Source organism: Battus philenor, unplaced genomic scaffold, assembly GCF_028537555.1.
Source record: "Battus philenor isolate CCGP_79_NKW_IND1 unplaced genomic scaffold, ilBatPhil1.0.hap1 SCAF_34, whole genome shotgun sequence".
NCBI classification, from domain to species: Eukaryota; Metazoa; Arthropoda; class Insecta; order Lepidoptera; family Papilionidae; genus Battus; species Battus philenor.
This window is the reverse complement of record NW_027181698.1, coordinates 67,501-90,000: the sequence shown is the minus strand read 5'-3', so window position 1 is coordinate 90,000 and position 22,500 is coordinate 67,501. Positions and strand designations below refer to the sequence as shown.

The 22,500-nt window shown below is 53.3% G+C and overlaps 6 non-coding genes and 1 pseudogene across 6 annotated transcripts; all 7 read left to right on the top strand.

Annotated features, from left to right (window-relative positions):
* The first annotated feature begins 1,217 nt into the window (after nucleotides 1–1,217).
* On the top strand, nucleotides 1,218–3,121 carry LOC137927593 (small subunit ribosomal RNA). The gene has a single exon (XR_011107782.1). It is a non-coding gene; the product is annotated as a small subunit ribosomal RNA (ribosomal RNA).
* Nucleotides 3,122–3,957: 836 nt separating this feature from the next.
* LOC137927603 (5.8S ribosomal RNA) lies at nucleotides 3,958–4,114 on the top strand. Its single transcript, XR_011107789.1, has one exon. It is a non-coding gene; the product is annotated as a 5.8S ribosomal RNA (ribosomal RNA).
* Nucleotides 4,115–9,749: 5,635 nt separating this feature from the next.
* On the top strand, nucleotides 9,750–11,653 carry LOC137927592 (small subunit ribosomal RNA). The gene has a single exon (XR_011107781.1). It is a non-coding gene; the product is annotated as a small subunit ribosomal RNA (ribosomal RNA).
* Nucleotides 11,654–12,477: 824 nt separating this feature from the next.
* On the top strand, nucleotides 12,478–12,634 carry LOC137927602 (5.8S ribosomal RNA). The gene has a single exon (XR_011107788.1). It is a non-coding gene; the product is annotated as a 5.8S ribosomal RNA (ribosomal RNA).
* A 5,635-nt stretch (nucleotides 12,635–18,269) lies between these two features.
* LOC137927591 (small subunit ribosomal RNA) lies at nucleotides 18,270–20,173 on the top strand. Its single transcript, XR_011107780.1, has one exon. It is a non-coding gene; the product is annotated as a small subunit ribosomal RNA (ribosomal RNA).
* Nucleotides 20,174–20,997: 824 nt separating this feature from the next.
* On the top strand, nucleotides 20,998–21,154 carry LOC137927601 (5.8S ribosomal RNA). The gene has a single exon (XR_011107787.1). It is a non-coding gene; the product is annotated as a 5.8S ribosomal RNA (ribosomal RNA).
* Nucleotides 21,155–22,320: 1,166 nt separating this feature from the next.
* LOC137927597 (large subunit ribosomal RNA) overlaps nucleotides 22,321–22,500 on the top strand; it is a 4,892-nt pseudogene continuing 4,712 nt past the window's right edge.

Genomic DNA, 22,500 nt, shown 5'->3' with positions numbered 1-22,500 from the left:
GGCGGCTGGCTACGCGCAATCCGCGATCGGGTCGAACGACGACGATGATGACGATGATGACGACGACGACGATGATGATGATGATGATGATGATGATGATGATGATGATGATGATGACGACGACGATGACATCGAGATCAGGGTCAGATATAGATATGTAGATCGGTGGTATGCAATCGATACGCGAACGCTCTATCGCGCTACGCGGAGACGCATACAGTCGTTCCCGCATATACATGGGACTGGCGCGAGACGCGCCGGTCGGCCGAATCGAGTTCTCTCCGATGCTCTTCTGTTTTGTTTTGTTTGTTGGTGGTTGTGGAGTGTGGTGGAGTGTGTTTGTTTGGTTGGTGGGGTGTGTGTGGTGGTGGTGTGTTAGTTTGTTTGCGGAGATTGCGTTTTTTTTAGATTTAGTTTTTTTTTTTTTTTTTTTATAAAAAAAAAAAATTTAAAAATTATTCTTAGAAAACGCGCGCGAATCGAACAAAACTAATAACACCGATACACAAACAACGCGCGCCACCAACGAGAACGCCCGAAACTGAAACTTCTATAACCGACAAACGCACGAACGACACAGCGGCGGCGGAGGAGGGAAGAAAAAAAAGGGGATCTCCCCACAACAACACACCGTAAACTGTGTCGGACGACGTCTCCGTTATGTAAGAGCGGAAGGCGTAAGATAACGTCTCGTTTAATTAACGCGAACGGCGTTGGGCTCCCGAGTCGACTTCGGGGCGGCCCTTAACGCATCGCATCAACGAGCTCGTCGCGCGCTAGTCGCGCGACGGTCGATCATGATATATAAATCAAGGATTTCGGATCTCTCTAAAACCGGGCTGAAAATCGGTCATTATACGTTTTGCGAAACGATATTTTATAAAAGTGAAGATTTGTATGTGTCTCGTCAAAGAACGTTCCGATGAATCGGACGCGATGCCGCGTCCAAAGTAAATCTGGACGAACGCGAGGCGAGTGTTGAGATATACATTTTCCTCCGTGAACAGATAGAAAAACGAATTCATTTTGTTTTTGTGGTGTGGTGTTGTGTGTGTATTGTAATAAATACGCACACGCGCGCACGCAAAAAGCTACCTAGGCACCGGCGCGTCACGGCGTTTCGAACGTCCGACGCGTCGCTTGTCACGTCTATCATATCATCATCACCCTCATATCTCTCGTATGTGCGGTGTTGGTGTGTGTTAGCTCTAGCTAGCTCCCTGGTTGATCCTGCCAGTAGTTATATGCTTGTCTCAAAGATTAAGCCATGCATGTCTCAGTGCAAGCCGTATTAAGGCGATACCGCGAATGGCTCAATATATCAGTTTTGGTTCCTTAGATCTTACCTCGGTTACTTGGATAACTGTGGTAATTCTAGAGCTAATACATGCAATCAGAACTCTGACCAGTGATGGGATGAGTGCTTTTATTAGATCAAAACCAATCGACGGAGGGCCTCGCGTCCGAAGTCGTTAATTTTGATGAATCTGGATAACTTTTGCCGATCGCATGGTCCAGCACCGGCGACGCATCTTTCAAATGTCTGCCTTATCAACTTTCGATGGTAGTTTCTGCGACTACCATGGTTGTCACGGGTAACGGGGAATCAGGGTTCGATTCCGGAGAGGGAGCCTGAGAAACGGCTACCACATCCAAGGAAGGCAGCAGGCGCGCAAATTACCCACTCCCGGCACGGGGAGGTAGTGACGAAAAATAACGATACGGGACTCTTACGAGGCCTCGTAATCGGAATGAGTACACTTTAAATATTTTAACGAGGAACAATTGGAGGGCAAGTCTGGTGCCAGCAGCCGCGGTAACTCCAGCTCCAATAGCGTATACTAAAATTGTTGCGGTTAAAAAGCTCGTAGTTGCATTTGTGCGCCGCGCTGTCGGTGCACCGCATCCGCGGTGATACTGACACGTCTGCGGAGCATATCGTCGGTGAGCCGTCGGTAAAACGGCGGTTCAATATCAAAATCCTATCGCGGTGCTCTTCGGTGAGTGTCGAGATGGGCCGACAATTTTACTTTGAACAAATTAGAGTGCTCAAAGCGGGCTCAAAATGCTGCTTGAATATTTCGTGCATGGAATAATAGAATATGATCTCGGTTCTATTTTGTTGGTTTTCAGAACTCCGAGGTAATGATTAATAGGGATAACTGGGGGCATTCGTATTGCGACGTTAGAGGTGAAATTCTTGGATCGTCGCAAGACGAACATCAGCGAAAGCATTTGCCAAAGGTGTTTTCATCAATCAAGAACGAAAGTTAGAGGTTCGAAGGCGATTAGATACCGCCCTAGTTCTAACCGTAAATATGTCATCTAGCGATCCGCCGACGTTACTACGATGGCTCGGCGGGCAGCTTCCGGGAAACCAAAGATTTTGGACTCCGGGGGGAGTATGGTTGCAAAGCTGAAACTTAAAGGAATTGACGGAAGGGCACCACCAGGAGTGGAGCCTGCGGCTTAATTTGACTCAACACGGGAAATCTCACCAGGCCCGGACACCGGAAGGATTGACAGATTAACAGCTCTTTCTTGATTCGGTGGGTGGTGGTGCATGGCCGTTCTTAGTTGGTGGAGCGATTTGTCTGGTTAATTCCGGTAACGAACGAGACTCTAGCCTGCTAAATAGGCGTCGTCATTTAGGTGTGCGCCGCTCCGGTGGCGCAACTCACTGGCGACGTATTAAAATTCTTCTTAGAGGGACCGGCGGCTTCGAGCCGCACGAGATTGAGCAATAACAGGTCTGTGATGCCCTTAGATGTCCTGGGCCGCACGCGCGCTACACTGAAGGAATCAGCATGTTCTCCCTGGCCTAGAGGCCCGGGCAACCCGTTGAAACTCCTTCGTGCTGGGGATTGGGGTTTGCAATTATCCCCCATAAACGAGGAATTCCTAGTAAGCGCGAGTCATAAGCTCGCGTTGATTACGTCCCTGCCCTTTGTACACACCGCCCGTCGCTACTACCGATTGAATGATTTAGTGAGGTCTTCGGACCGACACGCGGTGGCTTCACGGCCGTCGGCGTTGCTGGGAAGTTGACCAAACTTGATCATTTAGAGGAAGTAAAAGTCGTAACAAGGTTTCCGTAGGGGAACCTGCGGAAGGATCATTAACGTGTCTGTATGTGTGCGAGACGCGTGATATGTTCACGAACGTTGTTGCGCCGCTGTTGCTGTTGTTGCTGTTGCGACGACGACGACGACGACGACGACGACGACGACGACGACTTCGTACATACCGTGTTTACACATATATATATGTAATACATCCATAATGATATATATATATATATACGACATATATACATATATATGTACGTACGCGCGCGCTGCTGTTCGTATCTAATGCGGACGAGCGCGCGCGCGTGTGCGTCCGTGTGTGTGTGCGTGTTTGTATATATGTATAAAAAATAAAAAATAAAATGTGAAATAATTGTCTCTAGCGTCTATTACGCCTAACGGCGCAGCGGCGACGGCGCCGTGGCGGTGGCCGGTGGCGGTGGTGGCATTCGTCGAAAGTGCTACCGCCGCCGCTGCCTCCGCCGCCGTCGACGCGGCCGGAAAAACTTGGCGGAAAAACGCCGAGAGACGAGCGCCGACCGGGGCATACCAAACGGAGCGTTCGAAGCGGTGAAAATCCCCACTGCCTAGCTCAGGCCCTTTTTTGTCGGTTGGCGCTATACAAAACGATATTTAAGCGGTTAGAAAGATGACAATGTCGTGCGTCACGCCAGCTCGTTGGGGGGTGCGCGGGTCGTCGTCGTTCATCATTCTAAAGGATTCGCGTCGGGGCGTTAAGCTTTTTCGGTGCCGTTTCTTTATGAACGCCTCGGCGCACATGAATTCGACCAACTTTCGACGTTAATACATAAAAACGGACAATCAAGTGGCCGTCGGCGAGAGCCGTAGGCCGCTACCGTAAGTAATAACAACATTAAGAAAAAACCATTACCCTGGACGGTGGATCACTTGGCTCGCGGGTCGATGAAGAACGCAGTTAACTGCGCGTCATAGTGTGAACTGCAGGACACATTTGAACATCGACATTTCGAACGCACATTGCGGTCCGTGGAGAAATATCCAGGACCACTCCTGTCTGAGGGCCGGCTGTTAAAATATAAAAACCACACTGTTCGGTGTCGAACGCGCGCTACGTGCGCTCGCGCCGGTCGATGCGCGCGGCGGTGACGCGCGACGCGGCGGCGGCGGGTTGGTGGGGGGTGATGAACGAGCTCGCGGACGGTGCGATGAGACGATCTCTAATAAGAGTCTCTCGTCCGCGCCGCCGCGGCTCTCACTCTCTCTCTCTCACTATCCGCCGTCGCTGTCGTCGCGCTGCCGCTGCCGCATTACCGCGCGCGGGCGCGCGGGCGCGCGCTCTTTCGAACAATTGACGGTTTCCGTTGAACGTTCTTCGCGACGGACGACGGACGGCGGGGTGCGCCCCACACGTCCGCGTACGCGCTGAGAGCGTTTACGGTCCGTTTAAATATATAGAATTGTATTGAATATGAAACGAGTGTGAAAAGATTACACGCATCGCTAAGACGCGAGTCTTCGTAGTGCGGTCTTCGTCCGAGCTCATCGGTTCGTGTATACGATATAATAAAATATATCGGAAGCACAGACGACGCGTCTCCGACGGATGCGACCGGCAGGCGGTGAATGTTTTCTTGCGCGGCAAGCGTAACGCACACACAAACATATGTAAGTAAACATTACGTGATGTTCATGTGCGCGCGCGCCTAGCCCGATGCGAGAGAGTTCATCGCTCGTCGTCGCTACGCATCCGTGTATTATGTCGGTGATACGCGTCGTCGTTCCAGTGCGAACGTTATATTATCGTATCGATACGGACCGATACCGAAAGGGCCGGACGATCGATCGCTAACGAAAAGTACTCGCGCCCGCGTGTGCGTGTCGAGATTTTCGTTTACGCTCGTATCATCATAATCATCGTCATCGTCGTCGTTCATCGCGCAACGCGTGTTGTGTGTGCAGCGTTGCGTTGTGCGTGCGCGCGTCTAGAGACCTCTTCGGACTCGCGACGCGCGCGCCTCACGCACGCGCACTCGCCCTCTGCGACGCGCGATGATCGCGACGGTGGGGGTGTACAGAGTAGGCGGACTCGACGTCCGAAGGGCGTCCCGCGACGACGACCGGCCGCCGTGCGCGCTTGCTTGCTTGCGCGCGCGGTCCGTCGGTTCGTCGTCGTGAAATATAATAAGGGACGTCGCGTACGGATATCGCGTCTGCCTCGAATTTTTATCGTTGGCCTCAGATCAGGGAGGATCACCCGCCGAATTTAAGCATATTAGTAAGCGGAGGAAAAGAAACTAACAAGGATTTCCCTAGTAGCGGCGAGCGAACAGGAAAGAGCCCAGCACTGAATCCCGCGATCGTCTCGAGCGCGGGAGATGTGGTGTTCGGGAGGTTCCGCTTTCTCGTCGTCGATACTCCTGTCCAAGTTCGTCTTGAACGGGGCCGTTTTCCCGCAGAGGGTGCCAGGCCCGTAGCGACGGAGGGCGGCGGCGAGAGGGACTCTCCTAAGAGTCGGGTTGCTTGAGAGTGCAGCCCTAAGTGGGTGGTAAACTCCATCTAAGGCTAAATATAACCGCGAGACCGATAGCGAACAAGTACCGTGAGGGAAAGTTGAAAAGAACTTTGAAGAGAGAGTTCAAGAGTACGTGAAACCGTTCAGGGGTAAACCTGCGAAACTCGAATGAACGAACGGAGAGATTCATCGTCATTCCGCGGCGTACGCGCCCGCGCTCTGATGCGACGTCCGGTCCGCCTTTAATCGGGCGCTGTATCGCGTCGCACGGGCCGGTGCGCGTCGACGTCCGCGGAGGGCGTGCACTTCTCTCTCAGTAATGCATCGCGACCCGTTCGGGTGTCGATCTAAGCGCCGCCGACGGGCAGCCCAGCGTTCACTTCGCGCGAGCGGAGTCAGGACGTTGGACCGTTTCGCGGTAGCCGATCGGCCGCCGGACGGTATAAGGATAAGAATCGCGCACGCGCTCTCTAAAGGCGCGTCCGGCCCGACGCAAGATAACGTCGTACACGAGGTCCTGCCCGAGCGCGGACCTCGTTGCGGCGCGTCTGTCGTCGCAGCCGTGCTGTCTCGGACCGTGCGCGTCTCTGTCTGCGATGATTCAGTTTCGGGCACTCGCAGGACCCGTCTTGAAACACGGACCAAGGAGTCTAGCATGTGTGCGAGTCATTGAGTATTTGTATAAACTGAAAGGCGCAACGAAAGTGAAGGCGCGCGCTCGCCGCGCGCTCAGGGAGGATGGAGTGTACGTCCTTTGCGATCTGCACTCTCGCACTCCCGAGGCGTCTCGTTTCCAATCCGTGAATGCAGGCGCGCTCTGAGCAGAGATGCTGGGACCCGAAAGATGGTGAACTATGCCTGGTCAGGTCGAAGTCAGGGGAAACCCTGATGGAGGACCGTAGCGATTCTGACGTGCAAATCGATCGTCGGAACTGGGTATAGGGGCGAAAGACTAATCGAACCATCTAGTAGCTGGTTCCGTCCGAAGTTTCCCTCAGGATAGCTGGCGTCGACGAAGAACAGTCTCATCCGGTAAAGCGAATGATTAGAGGCATTGGGGCCGAAACGACCTCAACCTATTCTCAAACTTTAAATGGGTGAGAGCTCCGGCTTACTCGAACGATGAAGCCGGAGATCTGATGACGGTGCCAAGTGGGCCAATTTTGGTAAGCAGAACTGGCGCTGTGGGATGAACCAAACGTAGTGTTAAGGCGCCCAAAAAACGCTCATGGGACACCATGAAAGGCGTTGGTCGCTCATGACAGCAGGACGGTGGCCATGGAAGTCGGAATCCGCTAAGGAGTGTGCAACGACTCACCTGCCGAAGCAACCAGCCCTGAAAATGGATGGCGCTGAAGCGTTTTGCCTATACACTACCGTTACGGGCATATACGGCGAGCGCGTCTCGCGCACGCTTTATTAGGCCGTAACGAGTAGGACGAGCGCGGCGGAGAGCGCAGAAGGGTCTGGGCGCGAGCCCGCCTGGAGCCTCCGTCGGTGCAGATCTTGGTGGTAGTAGCAAATACTCCAGCGAGGCCCTGGAGGACTGACGTGGAGAAGGGTTTCGCGTGAACAGTAGTTGCTCGCGAGTCAGTCGATCCTAAGCTCAAGGAGAGATCTTATGTCGATGCGGCGTGTTTATTTTTATTTTTTTTGAAAAAAAAATTTAAGAACTAAATAACGCCCTTTGAGCGAAAGGGAATCCGGTTCCTATTCCGGAACCCGGCAGCGGAACCGTTTCAATAATCGTTCCCTCGTTTCAAAGCGAGTGTTCGACGGGGTAACCCGAAGTGGCCTGAAGACGCCGCCGAGGGGTCCGGGAAGAGTTTTCTTTTCTGCCTGAGCGTTCGAGTTCCATGGAATCCTATAGAAGGGAGATATGGTTCGGAACGCGAAGAGCACCGCATTTGCGGCGGTGTCCGGATACTCTCTGCGGACCTTGAAAATTCAGGTGAGGGATGTACGTGGAGATGTCGCGCCGGTTCGTACCCATATCCGCAGCAGGTCTCCAAGGTGAAGAGCCTCTAGTCGATAGAATAATGTAGGTAAGGGAAGTCGGCAAATTGGATCCGTAACTTCGGAATAAGGATTGGCTCTGAGGACCGGGGCGTGTCGGGTTTGGACGGGAAGCGGATGCGGCCGGTGCCGGGCCTGGTCGATGCTCGTTCTTCGTTACTCGTGCGCGTTTCGCTTCGGCGTGCGCGCGCGCGTTCGTGGGCGCGGGCTGAATCCGGACCCGCGTTCCGGCCTTCCGCGGATCTTCCTAGCCGTAAGGGCGGGTCGGTTTCGTTTCGTGCGCGATCGGCTCGTTCCTGTACGACCGCCGTTCAACGGTCAGCTCAGAACTGGCACGGACAAGGGGAATCCGACTGTCTAATTAAAACAAAGCATTGCGATGGCCCTCGCGGGTGTTGACGCAATGTGATTTCTGCCCAGTGCTCTGAATGTCAACGTGAAGAAATTCAAGCAAGCGCGGGTAAACGGCGGGAGTAACTATGACTCTCTTAAGGGGTGACCGAAGGCCGCCGCCTTCACCGCCGGGGCCCTAACGGGCGGAGACGACATTTTTGCTCCTAGCTCACGATACATGGGACGGTAGCGATCGACGCTCGACGGCCGGCCTCCGATCGCTAGTATAACGACCCGTATCGGAGCTAGCAAGGGGTTTCGGGCGTCCGTTTTCCGGTTGGCGGACGTTTCGTCTCTCAACTCCTATCCGGGGCCTGCACGTGGCGCCGCTGCTTTCGACTAATCCGGAGGGGGGGGAGAGCCTAAATTAGTGGTCCTGGTGGTGGCTGTTTGCAGGACTACACTTCGCTGGCATCTCCTTAATTGCGAGGGTGAAAAGCGCATTTTCCACTAGTGCTGTTTGTCTCAGACCTTCGGCGCTAGTCAGGCTTGTGAGCGGGTCTGCCGGATTCGTCCGGCATGCGCGAGCGCCTAGCCTCACGGCGAAGCGTGACCCGTGCCAGGTCCGAGCTGAAATGCTCGGATAGCCCAAATGGGGGGGCACGTGTGTCCCTCAAGTCTAACCGTTGCCTTCGGGTTGGGCATACGACAACGGTGGGCTAACCCTTTTTAATGAGCTCGTGCTTAGGTCTCTCGACTCTCCCTACTGACCGGGAGGCACGAACTCATGGCTGGTTTTTATAGCCAGAATAGGCGCTCACTAGCGCATAGACGCATACAGTCGTTCCCGCATATACATGGGACTGGCGCGAGACGCGCCGGTCGGCCGAATCGAGTTCTCTCCGATGCTCTTCTGTTTTGTTTTGTTTGTTGGTGGTTGTGGAGTGTGGTGGAGTGTGTTTGTTTGGTTGGTGGGGTGTGTGTGGTGGTGGTGTGTTAGTTTGTTTGCGGAGATTGCGTTTTTTTTAGATTTAGTTTTTTTTTTTTTTTTTTTATAAAAAAAAAAAATTTAAAAATTATTCTTAGAAAACGCGCGCGAATCGAACAAAACTAATAACACCGATACACAAACAACGCGCGCCACCAACGAGAACGCCCGAAACTGAAACTTCTATAACCGACAAACGCACGAACGACACAGCGGCGGCGGAGGAGGGAAGAAAAAAAAGGGGATCTCCCCACAACAACACACCGTAAACTGTGTCGGACGACGTCTCCGTTATGTAAGAGCGGAAGGCGTAAGATAACGTCTCGTTTAATTAACGCGAACGGCGTTGGGCTCCCGAGTCGACTTCGGGGCGGCCCTTAACGCATCGCATCAACGAGCTCGTCGCGCGCTAGTCGCGCGACGGTCGATCATGATATATAAATCAAGGATTTCGGATCTCTCTAAAACCGGGCTGAAAATCGGTCATTATACGTTTTGCGAAACGATATTTTATAAAAGTGAAGATTTGTATGTGTCTCGTCAAAGAACGTTCCGATGAATCGGACGCGATGCCGCGTCCAAAGTAAATCTGGACGAACGCGAGGCGAGTGTTGAGATATACATTTTCCTCCGTGAACAGATAGAAAAACGAATTCATTTTGTTTTTGTGGTGTGGTGTTGTGTGTGTATTGTAATAAATACGCACACGCGCGCACGCAAAAAGCTACCTAGGCACCGGCGCGTCACGGCGTTTCGAACGTCCGACGCGTCGCTTGTCACGTCTATCATATCATCATCACCCTCATATCTCTCGTATGTGCGGTGTTGGTGTGTGTTAGCTCTAGCTAGCTCCCTGGTTGATCCTGCCAGTAGTTATATGCTTGTCTCAAAGATTAAGCCATGCATGTCTCAGTGCAAGCCGTATTAAGGCGATACCGCGAATGGCTCAATATATCAGTTTTGGTTCCTTAGATCTTACCTCGGTTACTTGGATAACTGTGGTAATTCTAGAGCTAATACATGCAATCAGAACTCTGACCAGTGATGGGATGAGTGCTTTTATTAGATCAAAACCAATCGACGGAGGGCCTCGCGTCCGAAGTCGTTAATTTTGATGAATCTGGATAACTTTTGCCGATCGCATGGTCCAGCACCGGCGACGCATCTTTCAAATGTCTGCCTTATCAACTTTCGATGGTAGTTTCTGCGACTACCATGGTTGTCACGGGTAACGGGGAATCAGGGTTCGATTCCGGAGAGGGAGCCTGAGAAACGGCTACCACATCCAAGGAAGGCAGCAGGCGCGCAAATTACCCACTCCCGGCACGGGGAGGTAGTGACGAAAAATAACGATACGGGACTCTTACGAGGCCTCGTAATCGGAATGAGTACACTTTAAATATTTTAACGAGGAACAATTGGAGGGCAAGTCTGGTGCCAGCAGCCGCGGTAACTCCAGCTCCAATAGCGTATACTAAAATTGTTGCGGTTAAAAAGCTCGTAGTTGCATTTGTGCGCCGCGCTGTCGGTGCACCGCATCCGCGGTGATACTGACACGTCTGCGGAGCATATCGTCGGTGAGCCGTCGGTAAAACGGCGGTTCAATATCAAAATCCTATCGCGGTGCTCTTCGGTGAGTGTCGAGATGGGCCGACAATTTTACTTTGAACAAATTAGAGTGCTCAAAGCGGGCTCAAAATGCTGCTTGAATATTTCGTGCATGGAATAATAGAATATGATCTCGGTTCTATTTTGTTGGTTTTCAGAACTCCGAGGTAATGATTAATAGGGATAACTGGGGGCATTCGTATTGCGACGTTAGAGGTGAAATTCTTGGATCGTCGCAAGACGAACATCAGCGAAAGCATTTGCCAAAGGTGTTTTCATCAATCAAGAACGAAAGTTAGAGGTTCGAAGGCGATTAGATACCGCCCTAGTTCTAACCGTAAATATGTCATCTAGCGATCCGCCGACGTTACTACGATGGCTCGGCGGGCAGCTTCCGGGAAACCAAAGATTTTGGACTCCGGGGGGAGTATGGTTGCAAAGCTGAAACTTAAAGGAATTGACGGAAGGGCACCACCAGGAGTGGAGCCTGCGGCTTAATTTGACTCAACACGGGAAATCTCACCAGGCCCGGACACCGGAAGGATTGACAGATTAACAGCTCTTTCTTGATTCGGTGGGTGGTGGTGCATGGCCGTTCTTAGTTGGTGGAGCGATTTGTCTGGTTAATTCCGGTAACGAACGAGACTCTAGCCTGCTAAATAGGCGTCGTCATTTAGGTGTGCGCCGCTCCGGTGGCGCAACTCACTGGCGACGTATTAAAATTCTTCTTAGAGGGACCGGCGGCTTCGAGCCGCACGAGATTGAGCAATAACAGGTCTGTGATGCCCTTAGATGTCCTGGGCCGCACGCGCGCTACACTGAAGGAATCAGCATGTTCTCCCTGGCCTAGAGGCCCGGGCAACCCGTTGAAACTCCTTCGTGCTGGGGATTGGGGTTTGCAATTATCCCCCATAAACGAGGAATTCCTAGTAAGCGCGAGTCATAAGCTCGCGTTGATTACGTCCCTGCCCTTTGTACACACCGCCCGTCGCTACTACCGATTGAATGATTTAGTGAGGTCTTCGGACCGACACGCGGTGGCTTCACGGCCGTCGGCGTTGCTGGGAAGTTGACCAAACTTGATCATTTAGAGGAAGTAAAAGTCGTAACAAGGTTTCCGTAGGGGAACCTGCGGAAGGATCATTAACGTGTGTGTATGTGTGCGAGACGCGTGATATGTTCACGAACGTTGTTGCGCCGCTGTTGCTGTTGTTGCTGTTGCGACGACGACGACGACGACGACGACGACGACGACTTCGTACATACCGTGTTTACACATATATATATGTAATACATCCATAATGATATATATATATATATACGACATATATACATATATATGTACGTACGCGCGCGCTGCTGTTCGTATCTAATGCGGACGAGCGCGCGCGCGTGTGCGTCCGTGTGTGTGTGCGTGTTTGTATATATGTATAAAAAATAAAAAATAAAATGTGAAATAATTGTCTCTAGCGTCTATTACGCCTAACGGCGCAGCGGCGACGGCGCCGTGGCGGTGGCCGGTGGCGGTGGTGGCATTCGTCGAAAGTGCTACCGCCGCCGCTGCCTCCGCCGCCGTCGACGCGGCCGGGTGGCGGAAAAACGCCGAGAGACGAGCGCCGACCGGGGCATACCAAACGGAGCGTTCGAAGCGGTGAAAATCCCCACTGCCTAGCTCAGGCCCTTTTTTGTCGGTTGGCGCTATACAAAACGATATTTAAGCGGTTAGAAAGATGACAATGTCGTGCGTCACGCCAGCTCGTTGGGGGGTGCGCGGGTCGTCGTCGTTCATCATTCTAAAGGATTCGCGTCGGGGCGTTAAGCTTTTTCGGTGCCGTTTCTTTATGAACGCCTCGGCGCACATGAATTCGACCAACTTTCGACGTTAATACATAAAAACGGACAATCAAGTGGCCGTCGGCGAGAGCCGTAGGCCGCTACCGTAAGTAATAACAACATTAAGAAAAAACCATTACCCTGGACGGTGGATCACTTGGCTCGCGGGTCGATGAAGAACGCAGTTAACTGCGCGTCATAGTGTGAACTGCAGGACACATTTGAACATCGACATTTCGAACGCACATTGCGGTCCGTGGAGAAATATCCAGGACCACTCCTGTCTGAGGGCCGGCTGTTAAAATATAAAAACCACACTGTTCGGTGTCGAACGCGCGCTACGTGCGCTCGCGCCGGTCGATGCGCGCGGCGGTGACGCGCGACGCGGCGGCGGCGGGTTGGTGGGGGGTGATGAACGAGCTCGCGGACGGTGCGATGAGACGATCTCTAATAAGAGTCTCTCGTCCGCGCCGCCGCGGCTCTCACTCTCTCTCTCTCACTATCCGCCGTCGCTGTCGTCGCGCTGCCGCTGCCGCATTACCGCGCGCGGGCGCGCGGGCGCGCGCTCTTTCGAACAATTGACGGTTTCCGTTGAACGTTCTTCGCGACGGACGACGGACGGCGGGGTGCGCCCCACACGTCCGCGTACGCGCTGAGAGCGTTTACGGTCCGTTTAAATATATAGAATTGTATTGAATATGAAACGAGTGTGAAAAGATTACACGCATCGCTAAGACGCGAGTCTTCGTAGTGCGGTCTTCGTCCGAGCTCATCGGTTCGTGTATACGATATAATAAAATATATCGGAAGCACAGACGACGCGTCTCCGACGGATGCGACCGGCAGGCGGTGAATGTTTTCTTGCGCGGCAAGCGTAACGCACACACAAACATATGTAAGTAAACATTACGTGATGTTCATGTGCGCGCGCGCCTAGCCCGATGCGAGAGAGTTCATCGCTCGTCGTCGCTACGCATCCGTGTATTATGTCGGTGATACGCGTCGTCGTTCCAGTGCGAACGTTATATTATCGTATCGATACGGACCGATACCGAAAGGGCCGGACGATCGATCGCTAACGAAAAGTACTCGCGCCCGCGTGTGCGTGTCGAGATTTTCGTTTACGCTCGTATCATCATAATCATCGTCATCGTCGTCGTTCATCGCGCAACGCGTGTTGTGTGTGCAGCGTTGCGTTGTGCGTGCGCGCGTCTAGAGACCTCTTCGGACTCGCGACGCGCGCGCCTCACGCACGCGCACTCGCCCTCTGCGACGCGCGATGATCGCGACGGTGGGGGTGTACAGAGTAGGCGGACTCGACGTCCGAAGGGCGTCCCGCGACGACGACCGGCCGCCGTGCGCGCTTGCTTGCTTGCGCGCGCGGTCCGTCGGTTCGTCGTCGTGAAATATAATAAGGGACGTCGCGTACGGATATCGCGTCTGCCTCGAATTTTTATCGTTGGCCTCAGATCAGGGAGGATCACCCGCCGAATTTAAGCATATTAGTAAGCGGAGGAAAAGAAACTAACAAGGATTTCCCTAGTAGCGGCGAGCGAACAGGAAAGAGCCCAGCACTGAATCCCGCGATCGTCTCGAGCGCGGGAGATGTGGTGTTCGGGAGGTTCCGCTTTCTCGTCGTCGATACTCCTGTCCAAGTTCGTCTTGAACGGGGCCGTTTTCCCGCAGAGGGTGCCAGGCCCGTAGCGACGGAGGGCGGCGGCGAGAGGGACTCTCCTAAGAGTCGGGTTGCTTGAGAGTGCAGCCCTAAGTGGGTGGTAAACTCCATCTAAGGCTAAATATAACCGCGAGACCGATAGCGAACAAGTACCGTGAGGGAAAGTTGAAAAGAACTTTGAAGAGAGAGTTCAAGAGTACGTGAAACCGTTCAGGGGTAAACCTGCGAAACTCGAATGAACGAACGGAGAGATTCATCGTCATTCCGCGGCGTACGCGCCCGCGCTCTGATGCGACGTCCGGTCCGCCTTTAATCGGGCGCTGTATCGCGTCGCACGGGCCGGTGCGCGTCGACGTCCGCGGAGGGCGTGCACTTCTCTCTCAGTAATGCATCGCGACCCGTTCGGGTGTCGATCTAAGCGCCGCCGACGGGCAGCCCAGCGTTCACTTCGCGCGAGCGGAGTCAGGACGTTGGACCGTTTCGCGGTAGCCGATCGGCCGCCGGACGGTATAAGGATAAGAATCGCGCACGCGCTCTCTAAAGGCGCGTCCGGCCCGACGCAAGATAACGTCGTACACGAGGTCCTGCCCGAGCGCGGACCTCGTTGCGGCGCGTCTGTCGTCGCAGCCGTGCTGTCTCGGACCGTGCGCGTCTCTGTCTGCGATGATTCAGTTTCGGGCACTCGCAGGACCCGTCTTGAAACACGGACCAAGGAGTCTAGCATGTGTGCGAGTCATTGAGTATTTGTATAAACTGAAAGGCGCAACGAAAGTGAAGGCGCGCGCTCGCCGCGCGCTCAGGGAGGATGGAGTGTACGTCCTTTGCGATCTGCACTCTCGCACTCCCGAGGCGTCTCGTTTCCAATCCGTGAATGCAGGCGCGCTCTGAGCAGAGATGCTGGGACCCGAAAGATGGTGAACTATGCCTGGTCAGGTCGAAGTCAGGGGAAACCCTGATGGAGGACCGTAGCGATTCTGACGTGCAAATCGATCGTCGGAACTGGGTATAGGGGCGAAAGACTAATCGAACCATCTAGTAGCTGGTTCCGTCCGAAGTTTCCCTCAGGATAGCTGGCGTCGACGAAGAACAGTCTCATCCGGTAAAGCGAATGATTAGAGGCATTGGGGCCGAAACGACCTCAACCTATTCTCAAACTTTAAATGGGTGAGAGCTCCGGCTTACTCGAACGATGAAGCCGGAGATCTGATGACGGTGCCAAGTGGGCCAATTTTGGTAAGCAGAACTGGCGCTGTGGGATGAACCAAACGTAGTGTTAAGGCGCCCAAAAAACGCTCATGGGACACCATGAAAGGCGTTGGTCGCTCATGACAGCAGGACGGTGGCCATGGAAGTCGGAATCCGCTAAGGAGTGTGCAACGACTCACCTGCCGAAGCAACCAGCCCTGAAAATGGATGGCGCTGAAGCGTTTTGCCTATACACTACCGTTACGGGCATATACGGCGAGCGCGTCTCGCGCACGCTTTATTAGGCCGTAACGAGTAGGACGAGCGCGGCGGAGAGCGCAGAAGGGTCTGGGCGCGAGCCCGCCTGGAGCCTCCGTCGGTGCAGATCTTGGTGGTAGTAGCAAATACTCCAGCGAGGCCCTGGAGGACTGACGTGGAGAAGGGTTTCGCGTGAACAGTAGTTGCTCGCGAGTCAGTCGATCCTAAGCTCAAGGAGAGATCTTATGTCGATGCGGCGTGTTTATTTTTATTTTTTTTGAAAAAAAAATTTAAGAACTAAATAACGCCCTTTGAGCGAAAGGGAATCCGGTTCCTATTCCGGAACCCGGCAGCGGAACCGTTTCAATAATCGTTCCCTCGTTTCAAAGCGAGTGTTCGACGGGGTAACCCGAAGTGGCCTGAAGACGCCGCCGAGGGGTCCGGGAAGAGTTTTCTTTTCTGCCTGAGCGTTCGAGTTCCATGGAATCCTATAGAAGGGAGATATGGTTCGGAACGCGAAGAGCACCGCATTTGCGGCGGTGTCCGGATACTCTCTGCGGACCTTGAAAATTCAGGTGAGGGATGTACGTGGAGATGTCGCGCCGGTTCGTACCCATATCCGCAGCAGGTCTCCAAGGTGAAGAGCCTCTAGTCGATAGAATAATGTAGGTAAGGGAAGTCGGCAAATTGGATCCGTAACTTCGGAATAAGGATTGGCTCTGAGGACCGGGGCGTGTCGGGTTTGGACGGGAAGCGGATGCGGCCGGTGCCGGGCCTGGTCGATGCTCGTTCTTCGTTACTCGTGCGCGTTTCGCTTCGGCGTGCGCGCGCGCGTTCGTGGGCGCGGGCTGAATCCGGACCCGCGTTCCGGCCTTCCGCGGATCTTCCTAGCCGTAAGGGCGGGTCGGTTTCGTTTCGTGCGCGATCGGCTCGTTCCTGTACGACCGCCGTTCAACGGTCAGCTCAGAACTGGCACGGACAAGGGGAATCCGACTGTCTAATTAAAACAAAGCATTGCGATGGCCCTCGCGGGTGTTGACGCAATGTGATTTCTGCCCAGTGCTCTGAATGTCAACGTGAAGAAATTCAAGCAAGCGCGGGTAAACGGCGGGAGTAACTATGACTCTCTTAAGGGGTGACCGAAGGCCGCCGCCTTCACCGCCGGGGCCCTAACGGGCGGAGACGACATTTTTGCTCCTAGCTCACGATACATGGGACGGTAGCGATCGACGCTCGACGGCCGGCCTCCGATCGCTAGTATAACGACCCGTATCGGAGCTAGCAAGGGGTTTCGGGCGTCCGTTTTCCGGTTGGCGGACGTTTCGTCTCTCAACTCCTATCCGGGGCCTGCACGTGGCGCCGCTGCTTTCGACTAATCCGGAGGGGGGGGAGAGCCTAAATTAGTGGTCCTGGTGGTGGCTGTTTGCAGGACTACACTTCGCTGGCATCTCCTTAATTGCGAGGGTGAAAAGCGCATTTTCCACTAGTGCTGTTTGTCTCAGACCTTCGGCGCTAGTCAGGCTTGTGAGCGGGTCTGCCGGATTCGTCCGGCATGCGCGAGCGCCTAGCCTCACGGCGAAGCGTGACCCGTGCCAGGTCCGAGCTGAAATGCTCGGATAGCCCAAATGGGGGGGCACGTGTGTCCCTCAAGTCTAACCGTTGCCTTCGGGTTGGGCATACGACAACGGTGGGCTAACCCTTTTTAATGAGCTCGTGCTTAGGTCTCTCGACTCTCCCTACTGACCGGGAGGCACGAACTCATGGCTGGTTTTTATAGCCAGAATAGGCGCTCACTAGCGCATAGACGCATACAGTCGTTCCCGCATATACATGGGACTGGCGCGAGACGCGCCGGTCGGCCGAATCGAGTTCTCTCCGATGCTCTTCTGTTTTGTTTTGTTTGTTGGTGGTTGTGGAGTGTGGTGGAGTGTGTTTGTTTGGTTGGTGGGGTGTGTGTGGTGGTGGTGTGTTAGTTTGTTTGCGGAGATTGCGTTTTTTTTAGATTTAGTTTTTTTTTTTTTTTTTTTATAAAAAAAAAAAATTTAAAAATTATTCTTAGAAAACGCGCGCGAATCGAACAAAACTAATAACACCGATACACAAACAACGCGCGCCACCAACGAGAACGCCCGAAACTGAAACTTCTATAACCGACAAACGCACGAACGACACAGCGGCGGCGGAGGAGGGAAGAAAAAAAAGGGGATCTCCCCACAACAACACACCGTAAACTGTGTCGGACGACGTCTCCGTTATGTAAGAGCGGAAGGCGTAAGATAACGTCTCGTTTAATTAACGCGAACGGCGTTGGGCTCCCGAGTCGACTTCGGGGCGGCCCTTAACGCATCGCATCAACGAGCTCGTCGCGCGCTAGTCGCGCGACGGTCGATCATGATATATAAATCAAGGATTTCGGATCTCTCTAAAACCGGGCTGAAAATCGGTCATTATACGTTTTGCGAAACGATATTTTATAAAAGTGAAGATTTGTATGTGTCTCGTCAAAGAACGTTCCGATGAATCGGACGCGATGCCGCGTCCAAAGTAAATCTGGACGAACGCGAGGCGAGTGTTGAGATATACATTTTCCTCCGTGAACAGATAGAAAAACGAATTCATTTTGTTTTTGTGGTGTGGTGTTGTGTGTGTATTGTAATAAATACGCACACGCGCGCACGCAAAAAGCTACCTAGGCACCGGCGCGTCACGGCGTTTCGAACGTCCGACGCGTCGCTTGTCACGTCTATCATATCATCATCACCCTCATATCTCTCGTATGTGCGGTGTTGGTGTGTGTTAGCTCTAGCTAGCTCCCTGGTTGATCCTGCCAGTAGTTATATGCTTGTCTCAAAGATTAAGCCATGCATGTCTCAGTGCAAGCCGTATTAAGGCGATACCGCGAATGGCTCAATATATCAGTTTTGGTTCCTTAGATCTTACCTCGGTTACTTGGATAACTGTGGTAATTCTAGAGCTAATACATGCAATCAGAACTCTGACCAGTGATGGGATGAGTGCTTTTATTAGATCAAAACCAATCGACGGAGGGCCTCGCGTCCGAAGTCGTTAATTTTGATGAATCTGGATAACTTTTGCCGATCGCATGGTCCAGCACCGGCGACGCATCTTTCAAATGTCTGCCTTATCAACTTTCGATGGTAGTTTCTGCGACTACCATGGTTGTCACGGGTAACGGGGAATCAGGGTTCGATTCCGGAGAGGGAGCCTGAGAAACGGCTACCACATCCAAGGAAGGCAGCAGGCGCGCAAATTACCCACTCCCGGCACGGGGAGGTAGTGACGAAAAATAACGATACGGGACTCTTACGAGGCCTCGTAATCGGAATGAGTACACTTTAAATATTTTAACGAGGAACAATTGGAGGGCAAGTCTGGTGCCAGCAGCCGCGGTAACTCCAGCTCCAATAGCGTATACTAAAATTGTTGCGGTTAAAAAGCTCGTAGTTGCATTTGTGCGCCGCGCTGTCGGTGCACCGCATCCGCGGTGATACTGACACGTCTGCGGAGCATATCGTCGGTGAGCCGTCGGTAAAACGGCGGTTCAATATCAAAATCCTATCGCGGTGCTCTTCGGTGAGTGTCGAGATGGGCCGACAATTTTACTTTGAACAAATTAGAGTGCTCAAAGCGGGCTCAAAATGCTGCTTGAATATTTCGTGCATGGAATAATAGAATATGATCTCGGTTCTATTTTGTTGGTTTTCAGAACTCCGAGGTAATGATTAATAGGGATAACTGGGGGCATTCGTATTGCGACGTTAGAGGTGAAATTCTTGGATCGTCGCAAGACGAACATCAGCGAAAGCATTTGCCAAAGGTGTTTTCATCAATCAAGAACGAAAGTTAGAGGTTCGAAGGCGATTAGATACCGCCCTAGTTCTAACCGTAAATATGTCATCTAGCGATCCGCCGACGTTACTACGATGGCTCGGCGGGCAGCTTCCGGGAAACCAAAGATTTTGGACTCCGGGGGGAGTATGGTTGCAAAGCTGAAACTTAAAGGAATTGACGGAAGGGCACCACCAGGAGTGGAGCCTGCGGCTTAATTTGACTCAACACGGGAAATCTCACCAGGCCCGGACACCGGAAGGATTGACAGATTAACAGCTCTTTCTTGATTCGGTGGGTGGTGGTGCATGGCCGTTCTTAGTTGGTGGAGCGATTTGTCTGGTTAATTCCGGTAACGAACGAGACTCTAGCCTGCTAAATAGGCGTCGTCATTTAGGTGTGCGCCGCTCCGGTGGCGCAACTCACTGGCGACGTATTAAAATTCTTCTTAGAGGGACCGGCGGCTTCGAGCCGCACGAGATTGAGCAATAACAGGTCTGTGATGCCCTTAGATGTCCTGGGCCGCACGCGCGCTACACTGAAGGAATCAGCATGTTCTCCCTGGCCTAGAGGCCCGGGCAACCCGTTGAAACTCCTTCGTGCTGGGGATTGGGGTTTGCAATTATCCCCCATAAACGAGGAATTCCTAGTAAGCGCGAGTCATAAGCTCGCGTTGATTACGTCCCTGCCCTTTGTACACACCGCCCGTCGCTACTACCGATTGAATGATTTAGTGAGGTCTTCGGACCGACACGCGGTGGCTTCACGGCCGTCGGCGTTGCTGGGAAGTTGACCAAACTTGATCATTTAGAGGAAGTAAAAGTCGTAACAAGGTTTCCGTAGGGGAACCTGCGGAAGGATCATTAACGTGTGTGTATGTGTGCGAGACGCGTGATATGTTCACGAACGTTGTTGCGCCGCTGTTGCTGTTGTTGCTGTTGCGACGACGACGACGACGACGACGACGACGACGACTTCGTACATACCGTGTTTACACATATATATATGTAATACATCCATAATGATATATATATATATATACGACATATATACATATATATGTACGTACGCGCGCGCTGCTGTTCGTATCTAATGCGGACGAGCGCGCGCGCGTGTGCGTCCGTGTGTGTGTGCGTGTTTGTATATATGTATAAAAAATAAAAAATAAAATGTGAAATAATTGTCTCTAGCGTCTATTACGCCTAACGGCGCAGCGGCGACGGCGCCGTGGCGGTGGCCGGTGGCGGTGGTGGCATTCGTCGAAAGTGCTACCGCCGCCGCTGCCTCCGCCGCCGTCGACGCGGCCGGGTGGCGGAAAAACGCCGAGAGACGAGCGCCGACCGGGGCATACCAAACGGAGCGTTCGAAGCGGTGAAAATCCCCACTGCCTAGCTCAGGCCCTTTTTTGTCGGTTGGCGCTATACAAAACGATATTTAAGCGGTTAGAAAGATGACAATGTCGTGCGTCACGCCAGCTCGTTGGGGGGTGCGCGGGTCGTCGTCGTTCATCATTCTAAAGGATTCGCGTCGGGGCGTTAAGCTTTTTCGGTGCCGTTTCTTTATGAACGCCTCGGCGCACATGAATTCGACCAACTTTCGACGTTAATACATAAAAACGGACAATCAAGTGGCCGTCGGCGAGAGCCGTAGGCCGCTACCGTAAGTAATAACAACATTAAGAAAAAACCATTACCCTGGACGGTGGATCACTTGGCTCGCGGGTCGATGAAGAACGCAGTTAACTGCGCGTCATAGTGTGAACTGCAGGACACATTTGAACATCGACATTTCGAACGCACATTGCGGTCCGTGGAGAAATATCCAGGACCACTCCTGTCTGAGGGCCGGCTGTTAAAATATAAAAACCACACTGTTCGGTGTCGAACGCGCGCTACGTGCGCTCGCGCCGGTCGATGCGCGCGGCGGTGACGCGCGACGCGGCGGCGGCGGGTTGGTGGGGGGTGATGAACGAGCTCGCGGACGGTGCGATGAGACGATCTCTAATAAGAGTCTCTCGTCCGCGCCGCCGCGGCTCTCACTCTCTCTCTCTCACTATCCGCCGTCGCTGTCGTCGCGCTGCCGCTGCCGCATTACCGCGCGCGGGCGCGCGGGCGCGCGCTCTTTCGAACAATTGACGGTTTCCGTTGAACGTTCTTCGCGACGGACGACGGACGGCGGGGTGCGCCCCACACGTCCGCGTACGCGCTGAGAGCGTTTACGGTCCGTTTAAATATATAGAATTGTATTGAATATGAAACGAGTGTGAAAAGATTACACGCATCGCTAAGACGCGAGTCTTCGTAGTGCGGTCTTCGTCCGAGCTCATCGGTTCGTGTATACGATATAATAAAATATATCGGAAGCACAGACGACGCGTCTCCGACGGATGCGACCGGCAGGCGGTGAATGTTTTCTTGCGCGGCAAGCGTAACGCACACACAAACATATGTAAGTAAACATTACGTGATGTTCATGTGCGCGCGCGCCTAGCCCGATGCGAGAGAGTTCATCGCTCGTCGTCGCTACGCATCCGTGTATTATGTCGGTGATACGCGTCGTCGTTCCAGTGCGAACGTTATATTATCGTATCGATACGGACCGATACCGAAAGGGCCGGACGATCGATCGCTAACGAAAAGTACTCGCGCCCGCGTGTGCGTGTCGAGATTTTCGTTTACGCTCGTATCATCATAATCATCGTCATCGTCGTCGTTCATCGCGCAACGCGTGTTGTGTGTGCAGCGTTGCGTTGTGCGTGCGCGCGTCTAGAGACCTCTTCGGACTCGCGACGCGCGCGCCTCACGCACGCGCACTCGCCCTCTGCGACGCGCGATGATCGCGACGGTGGGGGTGTACAGAGTAGGCGGACTCGACGTCCGAAGGGCGTCCCGCGACGACGACCGGCCGCCGTGCGCGCTTGCTTGCTTGCGCGCGCGGTCCGTCGGTTCGTCGTCGTGAAATATAATAAGGGACGTCGCGTACGGATATCGCGTCTGCCTCGAATTTTTATCGTTGGCCTCAGATCAGGGAGGATCACCCGCCGAATTTAAGCATATTAGTAAGCGGAGGAAAAGAAACTAACAAGGATTTCCCTAGTAGCGGCGAGCGAACAGGAAAGAGCCCAGCACTGAATCCCGCGATCGTCTCGAGCGCGGGAGATGTGGTGTTCGGGAGGTTCCGCTTTCTCGTCGTC